Raw genomic sequence first — 11,685 nt, 5'->3', positions numbered from 1 at the left:
GGGAAACAACCCTTGAAAAAAAAGAAGGTTGTCCATCCCCAGGAGGGATGGACACGCTTCAAGAAGCAAGTTTTAAACACACAGGAGCAGGCTGTCCCAGTGTGCCAAAAGGTGAACCAGAGGGGAAGATAGCCAGCCTGGCTGAACAGGGAGATTTTGAAGGAAATTAGGGGGAAAAAGAGAGCCTACCAATTATGAAAAAAAAAGCTGGCTACTCAAGAAGAGTATAGGAATATAGTTAGGTCATGTAGAAAGAAAATTAGAGAGATGAAGGCACAACTTGAACTTAACCTTACTTAACCTTAACTTATCCTTCACTTCTGTGAAGGATAACAAAAAGTCCTTCTACAGATACATCAAGAGCAAAAGGAGGGGCAAGGAAAACCTCCATTCTTTGTTGGACATGGGTGGGAATATAATTATCAAAGATAAGAAAAAGGCTGAGGTATTTAACACCTTCTTTACCTCAATTTTCAACAGTAGGACAGGTTGTCCTGAGGACAGCTGACTTCCGGAACCTGTAGAAAGAGATAAGAAACTGAATAGCCCCCCTGTAATCCAGGAGGGAACAGTTAGCGACATGCTGAGCCATTTGGATCCTCACAAGTCTATGGGACCATATGGGATCCACCCAAAGGTGATGAGGGAGCTGGCAGAAGAGCTCGCCAAGCCGCTCTCCATCATTTACCAGCATTCCTGGCTCACTGGGGATGTCCCAGATGATTGGAAGTTGGCAAATGTCACACCGATCCACAAAAAGGGCCAGAAGGAGGACCCAGGAAACTGTCAGCCTGTCAGCCTGACCTCAGTGCCTGGCAAGATTATGGAGCAGATCATCCTAAGTGCAATTACACAGCACCTACAGGATGGACAAGGGATCAGACCCAGCCAGCACGGGTTTAGGAAGGATAGGTCCTGTCTGACCAACCTGATCTCCTTTTATGATCAGGTGATGAGGGGGAGGCTGTGGATGTAGTTTCCCTGGGCTTCAGCAAAGCCTTTGACACTGTCTCCCACAGCATACTCCTGAAAAAGCTGGCAGCCCATGGCTTGGACAGGGGCCCTCTGTGCTGGGTTAGGAAATGGCTGGAGGGCCGAGCCCAGAGAGTGGTGGTGAACGGTGCTGCATCCAGTTGACGGCCGGTCACTAGTGGTGTCCCACAGGGATCATTGTTGGACCCAGTTCTGTTTAATATCTTTATTGATGATCTAGATGAGGGGATTGAGTCCACCATTAGCAAATTTGCAGATGACACTAAGTTGAGGGGGAGTGTCAATCAGCTGGAAGGCAGGAGGGCTCTGCAGAGGGACCTGGACAAGCTGGAAAGTTGGACTGCAACAAGGCCAAGTGCCGGGTCCTCCACTTTGACCACAACAACCCTGGCAGTGCTACAGGCTGAGCACAGAGTGGCTGGAGAGCAGCCAGGCAGAAAGGGACCTGGGAGTTTGGATTGACAGGAAGCTGAACAGGAGCCAGTAGTGTGCCCAAGTGGCCAAGAAGGCCAATGGCATCCTGGCCTGGATCAGGAACAGTGAGACCAGCAGGACCAGGGAAGTGATTCTTTCCCAGTACTCAGTGCTGGTGAGGCCACACCTCGAGTACTGTGTCCAGTTCTGGACCCCTCAGTTCGGGAAGGATATTGAGGTACTGGAGAGTGTCCAAAGAAGGGGAACAAGGCTGGTGAAGGCACTCGAACACTAGTCCTATGAGGGGAGGCTGAGGGAAGTGGGGTTGTTCAGTCTGGAGAAGAGGAGGCTCAGGTGAGACCTCCTCACTCTCTACAATTCCCTGAAAGGAGGTTGTAGCCAGGTGGGGGTTGGTCTCTTCTCCCAGGCGACCAGCAGCAGGACAAGAGGACACAGTTTTAAGCTCTGCCAGGGGAGGTTTAGGTTGGATATTAGGAAGATATCTTTTACAGAGAGATTAATCAGCCATTGGAATGGGCTGTCCAGTGAGGTGGTGCATTTTCTGCCCTGGAGGTTTTTAAGATGAGACTGGATGTGGCACTTAGTGCCATGGCCAAGTAACCACAGTGGTGTTGGATCAAGAGTTGGACTTGATGATCTTGGAGGAATTTTTGGTTGCAAGATAATCGGTTCTTTAAACAGATTAAAGTAATACCATCTAATTTTACTAAATAAAAACTCTGTAAAGCAGTGTTCGTTAACTAACTCAAAAGGTCTTCTCACTGATTTTTCCATGCACAATCACTTCTGTAATATGCTTTATAAAAAAATCTGAGATTCAAAAGAAGCTGATGAAAATTTAAAAAAAAACAATTCTTTTATAAGAATTTTTCCTAAGAAAATGCCATTTATCTTCTTTGCCGAAATTGAAAGGCAAAATACTAGTCCCGGTTACCAATAAAGCTGCCAATCCAGTTCATCTGAAGCATTCATAATTTTGGGTGTGGTGAGAAGGGAATTGAGCAGAGTGTCAAAGAACATTGATTTGGACACTTGTCCACTGATGGCCCACCATTGAAACATGTTGTATCCCTCAGAAACAAAGAAAATCACCTCCAATATTTTGTACCCCAGGCAGCTTTTATTTACACCTTTTGAACTCCTTTTTCATTTCTACCTCTGAAGAAAAACTTGCTTCATAGCAATGCAAGGTAAAATGGGAATGACAACTTGACACAAGAGAGGATTACCGCTTTTCATCATGTCTGCCAAGTTGCCAGCTAGAAAACATTAACAGCTAGGAAACTGTCCTTGGAGAAGTGTTTTGGTTTTCTTTACCATGAGCATATATGCAAGTTTTACATTAGAATGCATTTATTTATTTTGATTTTATTGTGTTTCTTTTTTTTTAATTTAAGAGACTCAGTGTACATCTTGAAAAAATCTTGTCTCCTCTGAGTCATTTTTTAAGTGAGCTGCTCCTGTCCCAGACAATTTTACAAAGGACAAACAAAGGACAAAGTTTTCCAGACGAAACCTCAAGTGAACTGTTCCTATTATGGCTCAGCAAAAGCCTTCCCAGATTTTTCCACACAGAAGAAACTTCATTTCCTCTTTTGGAGCTTATTACATAATCTGGTGGCAAACATTTTTTCCTTTATCTACTATTCAAAACCTTATTCTGCATGTATAGGTTTTAAGCCGAGTAACTCTTCATTAACATTAATGAACAACTACTTGAGAAAAATCTTCATGTTTTCAAGGGGATATTAAGAAAACATGGTGTCTTTACCCTACCAAGAGGAAAATTCTGTAGGCATGCACAATACAGTGAGAGAATAAAAACAACCAAACACAAAACCAAACAAAAATAAAGCAAAACAATCAAACAAGTCAGATGGTAAACAGTATTTTGTCAGGGGGCAGATATAATTAAGTTCCTTGGAGGGCCACGTGCCTGTATAATTGTCTTAAGAAAGGAAATATTCTCTCTCACACATTCAACATTTTCAGATTTCAAAATGACCTGACTAACATTAAGTTTTGGGCCTATTAAATCAGACACAAACTTTTATATTTCAAGGTTATTCAAAGAAATATAATTTCTTGATTATTTGCACTTCTTACAAAACTCACACCTTATTGAAATTCATGACTCAAAAGAAACTGTTGTCCCATTTTTATAAAAAATTAAACTTTGTTCTACCAAGTAAATTCTGATGATATTAATCATATACAACATCAATGTATCCTACATTATCACTCTTAATTTCAGCAAAAGGAAAACCCTAAATACAGACCTTGCTGTTGCATCACAGAGGATGAAAAATCTAGCAAATACCACAGAGGACTGCATGCAGTATACATTTTGAGGAAGCACAATCAAAAAAAAAAAAAAGAAGTTTGATTTTTCCTCTTAGTTTCATTTGAATAATCAAACTCTAAATTGTAGCACTTAAACGGAAGTCAAAGAACTTGGAGTGTGATGGAGGAAGCAGTAATCAGTTTGAAAAGATGTTGAATCTCTGATGAGCATTGAGTATGTCAGATTAAGTTATGCCCTAGAAAGGGAGGATCCCTGAACAACTGCTAGTCACTTTAAATTATTCTGCATTTCAAACAGGAAATCATCCAATTAGACTAACAGCTGCAGAGATTGGAATAAGCCTTACATATTTGAAAATTAAAGAAATGCAGCTAAGTACTAAGGAAAGGAGCTAAGGTAAGTCATTTTTCCTCTCCTTTTCTTCAACAAAACTTAATTTCAAGGACTTTTAGGATAAGAAAATGACTGCAAATTTATTACGTGTAGTTAAGATAGGAAAAAACATTTGCCATGAATTATGCTGGATAATTCTTTTTCATATGTATGTTGTGTTTGTCCTAAAATATCCGTTGTTTCTTTCAAAGTGGGTGGAGAACTCTGTATTTCTCCTTTTCCCAGGTCCATTCCAATACCATCACTATTATTTCCAAATGTTTTAAAAAAGATAAGCCAAAATACTATATTGGAATGACTTTTTAGTTAAGAGTCATCTCTATTTGAAACTCTCTTTTCAAAGATAGTCTGAGATCGCAAACTGCAAACTATATGTAAGAAAAAAAACATAGTTGAAGTTGGGAAAAACAGTAACTCAGAATATAGAAATGAAATTTTATACAGTGAAAAAACCCAACCTCAACAACAAAAAAAATTCTCATGCCAGAGAAAATAGGATGATGAAAGAAAATAATATTGAAAATACAGCATACACCTTGAGCATTCTATTGTATCTGAGAAAATAAATAAAATCAATATATTTTTACCTAGACATCATCCATGTCATTTCAGGATCTGAAGATGTAAGCCAGTCTGTATGTCAAAATTATGTTTAGCTTTTAATAATTGGACTAGTGTTAGACATCAGTCTCTAAAACCAAAATGGATAGAGTCATGAAGTGTCAACCTTGAACTATAAACATGGTTGTTTTGGTTTGGGGTTTTTTTGTGATGAAATATGTTTTAAGCAAAAAAAAAATTCACGTGATAAAACTATATATTTCCATAATGATTCTCTCAGACACCTACAGATACTACTCCTGCAGCTTTTGGTACTGTGCATCCCATAACTGGACTTCAGGAGACGTCTCTTTTCTGAAGAGGTTGTTCCTTGAAGAATCTCAGGTTAGATAAGCACTTTGATTTTTTTAAAACTGTGCACTAAATGTCAAGGCACATTCTCATGCTACATACACAATTCCTCCTACAGGCTTTGCTCCTAAGTGTTTAGCCTGGGGTCTCTGTCCCTTTGATACATACACAACATCTTGTAACTTACCACAAGAGTTCACTGAAATCACAACTGAATCTCTAGCAGGCAGAAATACAGTCTTTCAGTGCTATAATTCCTCTCATTTTAAAATGCCTCATTCCCCTGATGCTTTTTAAATGAGCCTCAAACCATAATTAGGAAAAAGTCTAATAATTTTCCTTAATATGTAATTTCAGATTGCTTTCTGCAGAAGATCTTTAACTGATGTTAAAACTTTGAAAGTCTTGATAAGATCAAAGACAAATTCATCAGGAAGAATATATAGAGGAAAGTGACTAATTTCTTATACCAGTGTATATTCACGTCACATCAAGATTTAGCCAACTCTGGAAATATTAGGTCTGAATTGCCACTGAAATGTATAATTTCAGTAAGAAAGTGAAATTAAAGAAAATCCAGGAGACACTCTCTTGCTTACTGATAGACAAAGGATTCAAAGACTAAAGTGCCCGTAAGGAATGAATTTTTCCAGTCCAACAGATGCATTCAGTTGGGAAAAAAAACCTTTAAGCCAGAAATATGTTCAAAAAGTATAATTTTACTTTAAAAATGGATTAAAATATATGTTTAAATGGTCATTGGAATCAAAGGTTCAAATGAACAGTTTGAATAGAAAGCTTGTTGCTTTTAGGTTGCACAGAAGATGCTTGTTCTTGGGAAAATTTAAATTTGCATTAAAATGTTAGATTTAATATTCTACAATGTAATAGAGTAATTATCAAATGTACTGAGACCAAGGGATAGCATAGCACTGCATTAGAATGCATCAGATGAACAAATGCCTGGAAATCACTCTGACTGCTGGTGAAATGAACCTTGTTTTATGCTTGTAATCAGTGTATCCTGCTATGGGAAAATCCAGAAGATTTTCATGGGATGTGGCACAGCACTTTTGCTCTCCTGTTAAAGACTGTTTCTTGTATTGCTTAATAAGCACCACTTAATTTACCTGCAGCACATTTAATGTATGGTACAATAAAGATACAAGACCCATTGAAAATCAACTGTGATTTTTTTAAGTTTTTTTTTAAAGTTCCTCAGTTACCTGAAAGAGTCTTTTTCTTGTGGTAACTAACTGCTGATAAGATCCAGCAATGATAATTTGTATGCTCAGTGCATCCTTGTGTGCGGGGTTTTTTTATCTACTCGATGATTTTAAAACTGTTCATAGACTGACAGCAACTGTTCTTAACCTGATTCTTTTAAGCTGATGAGGACTAACTGCAATCAACTAATCTAACCTCACATCTAGAATTTAGAGACTTCCAGCAATGAGCTCCCAATTCCTGTCTATTGATTGAATTTGAAAATGTCAATGGTTGTTGTGTTGTTTCAGAAACTGAGTATCTGGCTGCTAATAAAATGTTAATGTAATGAATGCTACTTCCCACATAGTTTTGAGAAATAGGTATTGCTGAACTAACTTCAATTCTATGTGAATACAAGTTTATCTGACAGATGCACAAGTGATAATGCAATAGAAATCTGTAATGTATTCGATATCACACAACTTATGGTTAAGAAACTTGAGCAACACAAAGTTAGTGTGATGCATATCATTAGGATTAAACATTAGTTAAACAGTATATTTCAAAAAAGGATTGTAAATAATAAGTCTTAATCAATTAGGAGAACTCTGAAGGAGTAAAAGTGATTCAGACTATAATTTAAAGCTTATGTCAGCTATTGTTGAAAAATCAAAATCATTGTCAAACAAAAAAAGGGGGTTTTACCATACAGATAGCATAAAAGAGGGGTGGTTTTGGGTAGGAGGAATTTAAACAGATGTGGAAAATCAGAGATTTTTTTGAAAAAGTATTAACTTAGTATGCACATATATATATATATATATATATATGTATATGCATATATATATGTGGATTTATGGATTTATGAGTTTCAATAAAGCCAAATATTGGAAAATCTCTCATAGCAGCAGACAGAAAACTTTCATGGGAAAGAGTGATACTTGAAAAGACACAAAAATACTAATGGATGATCTTCTGAATATGAATGCCCATTCTGTTGCCACAGCCTAAAGGGTTAATGTGAACCCTACATGTATTAATTCTGTTATTACTCATGGCCAAGGGAATTACATTTCTCATATGGAACAGCTTGGTGGACTGGAGGACTCAGAGGAGTGCAACAAGACTTATTAAAGGGTTGAACAAAGCCTTAGAATGAAACACCTGAGGAGCTCAACAGATTAGTTCAACAAGAACAAAAATGGATAATTACATCACATCTATAGGGAAGACACACATAACAGTGGAGTTTCCACTCTAGCAGAAAATGTGAAAGCTGAAAAAATTTAGATTGAAGTTCAAAGATGTTACTAGAGTGAACAATTGAGTATTTTGATTGGAATATATGTACAGATGTTCATTCTCTGAAAATAATTGTAAATAATCCACAAGGCTTCAAGAAACCATGTATTTTAAGGAACTGGTAAGTGTTCTTAAGTAGTTCCCAATAATTATTCACATTTTTCTCTTTAGTTTCTATTTACCAGCTGACTAAGCCCATAATTATCTATATGCCTGTGAAACTAGCTGCTGGTATGCACCAGAGAATGTATTATTGGTTTCCACAGAAGCATAATCAAATCATGATGACTTGCAGTAATCACCATTACTTTTTAACCTTGAATTGGTTCCTTCAGTACCTCTTAAAAAGAAAAAAAAGAGAAGACTAGCCTAGAACTTACACACTTGGAATGTTATATTTTAAAGGCTAGAAAACTGTCACTAATAATTTAGAGAAATTGTTTTGATTTTCATATTGAAAGAGAAAAAAACTGCAGTATGTTTCTGCTTACAACTCCCATGTGTTTTTAATTTTAAGTCATATTTTCTAGACATTCTTGACCACTTGTCTCATTCTCTCATTTCTGCTTTGGCTTTCTTAGGCTGACATCAGACTACCTAATCCTCTCTTTTATTAGTTAGAAGACTACTCTTAAGGCCAACAAGATCATTTACATCCAACTTGTCCTGGATTCAGAAAAAAGGTAACAATGCCTTCACTCTCTTGTATGTTTGACCTTTATCAAATGGATTTAAACTTATCGATTTTAACACTCTTAGGAAATCTTCCTATTAGATTTCAGAAATATCAACTAGATTTTCATGCATGCATTTCTAGCCTTTACCAATGATTCTGAAACTGGTGTATAACCAAATAAGAACTTTTTGTCCAAGGTCTTATTGCTGAAGATATCATTGTACCGACATCTTAATTTTCTGCTGAGTTAATAGACTTTATCTGCTCCCATTTTCTATATATGAACATAAATTTTAATAAAAACTATATGATAAAAGTAGTAAGATGGAATCAAAGTAATTTATTCTTTACATTGTTATTTGTTTGCATGTATTTGTCTATTTTACTCATTATTTTCCTATATTAAGTTGCCAACATTTTAGAAAAATGAAAACTTTTGAGTGTATTATACACTTAACTGTATTACAGTATTTCTTGCTGAGATAATATTTACACATCTACTTTTATTTGAGATACATTCAGCAGAACTTCTGGCCACTATTGAACTTTTTTGTTTGTTTCTTAAATAATTTGGAAATAAAAAAAAGTAATTTAATGTGAGGTTATTTTTTATAAAGAGTTCTCACATTTTTAATGAAAACTGAGAAAATCCTGAAATTGTTGAAATAAAAAGCTGAAAAATATTTTTTTAAAACATTAAAATCAAAATGTGAGCTTTTCAAAACGATCTCTATTACAAAGTCATTTAAAGTAATACTGACATTTCAGTCACCTCCATACTGAACTTTTTAGTGAATCAACTTTCATTTCATTCTTCATCTTTGTTTCTGGAGCCATCCAGGCAGATTGCTCATTCCTCTTGCATGGAAAAGAAATAACTTACTCATTTTTCTTCGCTGATGTTGCAATACATCTTTCCCTAGAAAGATTGTAGGACTGACAGGAGCAAAAAAGGGAAAGATTAACTGTGTTGAAGCTATATACATTAATGCTTGGGATACATGAGAAGAAAAAATAATGTTTCCCTCTTTCCTGTGAGTCTTAAAGTGACTAGTATTAAACAAGTTGGCTCATAAGTGTAATAACTTTCTTTTCCCCTCTTATAAATTATTTCTCTTTTGAAGGGGAGCACCCAAGGCCCAGAACCTTGCTGTTCAATATGACATGGTCTTGCACAGAGCATATTTTCACTGGGTCAACTCAGAGAAACTGCTGAAACTAAGAAACTATCCTACAGAACGGGTTTTCCTTTTTTTCCTCAACTTAGCAGTCACTTGTGTTCCTTTCAACACTGAAGAATGACGTAAATTTAATCGCTTTGTTTCTCAGAAAATATCATGTTCCATGTATTTTCTTCCAGATATAGTCTGAAGATATTAATCAGTTCCCTTGCACTTGGTCATTTGGATAACTGCAATCCTTAAAGAAATTATTACTTTCTGGATATCAAGAATACGACCGAGTGTGAGAGACTGAAATTTTGTTAATGTCTTAAACATCGTCAAAATCACAGAAAGACTTTTTGTCGAATTACAAAGAAGCAACCAAAGCACTCACCTCTCTCCCAAATATGCCGCCTGACTGGAATTTGGACTGTAACTGGGGACTTGAGATAAGACTATTGTCCAGTTAGCTCAGATCTGAGGAGAAGTAAACAAGACTCAGGGAAGAAGAATGTGTCTGTGTTTAGAATCAGCCCTAGCTGGCCCCAGCAGGTGGAGGAGGAGAAGGGTTTTTAGTGTATGATGGCAAAATCTCTCCACACAAAAGCAATAACCCCGCCTCCAGCAAGGCCACATACACAAGGGGCATTCACATGAGAGGCAGCTGAGAAGGGGTCATAAATCATCAAAGACCCTCAAAGTGTCCTCTGACTCATTCCTAAGACCTTCTGGCACCAGAGGACTGCAGGTGATCCAAGTGATGCAACAAATACGAGCCTATCGCAAGAAACTGTAAAGCTTGCCCCCAAAAAAGGGAGGTACCTGGGCATTTCCTGAATGTGTATTAATCCATTGGACTCAATGTTTTATGAATCCCTCACCATCAAGAAGACTAGAAGAGGAGGACCCGTGAGACACCATTTGGTTCCATGGAGTGGTGATACATTTCTGTTTCGTCTCTCCCTGTCACTCTCATTCTTCCCTACCCCCTCCTTTTTCCAATTCCTTTTTTTCTCTTTCTGCCTCACATTCATATTGAAGGGAATGATCCTGCAGGATTAGAGGCCCAGCTATTGCCTTTATCAGGGAGCAGCGAGGACTCTCTTCTTTTTAAGGACAGACAGGGCCCTCTCTGTCAAGGGCACAATGTCACAGCAATTGAGCAGCAAAGAGCAGTGAAGGTTGACAACAGTGATCAGAGTCAGATATGGTCCACTCTGCCAGGTGCATCTCTAGTGACAAGGCAGGGCTGAGGTCAAGGCAGAAATTCAAGTCTGGGAGAGGATCAGGATTGAAATCAGACTGAAAAATTCATGGCTCATAGTTTTAGACAAAGCACCTCAGCTCCGTCTCCAGATTATCCATTATGACAAGCACTTCCCCCTCTACCATAGAAATATTAAATGTGTAAAAAATAATTTATTTACTGGAAATTAGGTCCTTGCAGGCATCATAATTCTAGACTGATACACCTGGAAGACACAAGAGACTACAACTACAGTTCTATGAAACATGAATGGGGCTAATTTTGAAGAAGTCTCACGGACTAGTATGAAGAAATAGTTCTCTAGCAGTCCAACCTACATGATGGAATAGTTGATTAGTAGAAAAGAGTAGGGAAACTGATCATAGAGAGAGGAATGATTGCACAGAGCAGAAGCATGGTAGAAGAAAAATAACTACGAAGACAAAAACTGGTAAGAATTATTTTTGGAGTTTCATAATGCTAATAGTTAACATTAAAACTAACATTAAAATGTTAATAACATTAAAATTAATATTGATGGGGAAAATTTACCAATATATATATATATATTATGATCATATTCCCTATCAGAAATCCCAATGCAAAATGTCTGTTGCAATATGGAATAATGTGGAAGAGACAAGGGGTTGACCTTGGCTGGCTGTTGAGTGCCCACTGAGCCACTCTATCACTCCCTTTCCTCAGGACAGGGGGAAAAAAGTACAATTAAAAGTTCATGGGGGTGGCATAAGTATAGGGAGGTCACTCAACAACTATCATCATGATTTTTCAATCATGATTCTGTCAGGTAGCGTTTGATGGACCTCCATTGTCTGCAGCCAACCGCACCATGATCTTCACTACGGGCTTCAGGGAAATCTCTGCTCTGGCACCTGGAGCACCTCCTCCCCCTCCTTCTTGGATGGCCATGGTGCCTGCAGGACTGCTTCTCTCACATATTTTCACTCTTCTCTCCCACCTGCTGTTGTGCAGTATTGTTTTCCCTTTCTTAAACATGTTATCCCAGAGACACTACCATTGTCACTGATGG

At 37.5% G+C, this 11,685-nt stretch overlaps 1 long non-coding RNA gene across 1 annotated transcript; it reads left to right on the top strand.

The window, feature by feature from the left end:
• The first annotated feature begins 4,024 nt into the window (after positions 1 to 4,024).
• On the top strand, positions 4,025 to 8,188 carry LOC116782795. Its single transcript, XR_004355354.1, has 3 exons — positions 4,025 to 4,129; positions 4,968 to 5,071; positions 8,131 to 8,188. It is a non-coding gene; the product is annotated as an uncharacterized LOC116782795 (long non-coding RNA).
• Positions 8,189 to 11,685: the final 3,497 nt, after the last annotated feature.

This window comes from Chiroxiphia lanceolata, chromosome 2 (assembly GCF_009829145.1).
Source record: "Chiroxiphia lanceolata isolate bChiLan1 chromosome 2, bChiLan1.pri, whole genome shotgun sequence".
Taxonomy (NCBI): domain Eukaryota; kingdom Metazoa; phylum Chordata; class Aves; order Passeriformes; family Pipridae; genus Chiroxiphia; species Chiroxiphia lanceolata.
This window is presented reverse-complemented; position numbering and strand designations above follow the sequence as displayed.